This window comes from Microtus ochrogaster, unplaced genomic scaffold, assembly GCF_000317375.1.
Source record: "Microtus ochrogaster isolate Prairie Vole_2 unplaced genomic scaffold, MicOch1.0 UNK243, whole genome shotgun sequence".
NCBI classification, from domain to species: Eukaryota; Metazoa; Chordata; class Mammalia; order Rodentia; family Cricetidae; genus Microtus; species Microtus ochrogaster.
In genome coordinates, this window is record NW_004949341.1 from 4,573 (window position 1) to 5,433 (window position 861).

The following is an 861-nucleotide window of genomic DNA, read 5'->3' on the forward strand; positions in this document are numbered from 1 at the left end:
TTGATAGGCCAACCCTTAGGTGGGTGGAGTAAACAGAACAGAAGGCTGGGAGAAAGAAGCTGAGTCAGTGAGTCGCCATGATTGTCCCATTCCAGGCAGACGCAGGTTAAGATCTTTCCTGGTAAGCTGGCTCGTGGGCTACAAAGATTAATAGAAATGGGTTAGATCAATATGTAGAGGCTGGAACTAATGGGTCAAGCAGTGTTTAAAAGAATACAGTTTCCATGTAATTATTTCTGGGCATAAGCTAAGCTAGCCATGTGGGCGGAAGGGTGCTGGGGTCGCAGCCCCGCCGCTCTTATTTCAACAAATATCCACATCCCACTGTCAGCTACTTCTGTCAGTTATTCTCTGGAAAAAAATACAAAGGTATCCAAGTAAAATATATTTTCTTCATTGATTACTGAATGGACTCTCTGCTGTTAATCTGATTGTGATATTTATAATCCTTAAAACTTGTACTCTAGTAAAATGGTTGTTGTTATGTGTATAATGAGCTTGTTACTCTAGCTGGATTGGGAATTTTTTTAGCATGAATAATGTCACAATACTAGTATATTTAGTATATTAATAAATATGTATTAATGTAGAGTTTAGTTATGTCCAGTGATTCACTAATGACCTTGTCTTGACCCTGATTAGTTTTGCCTTTCTTTTTCTATTCCTTTGTATTTCATCATTTTTTGTTTCTGTGTATTTTTTCTTCTTTAATACTGCTTTATGCTACTCAAGGCTCATTTTTCTACTTGTGAAAAGATAATAGACGCTATTGGATGTTATTTCTATGCCCATGTTGTTAATAAGACTTTGGAGTTTGTGATATAAACTTTAGGAAAAGATCAGAAAACTTATTAAATATGT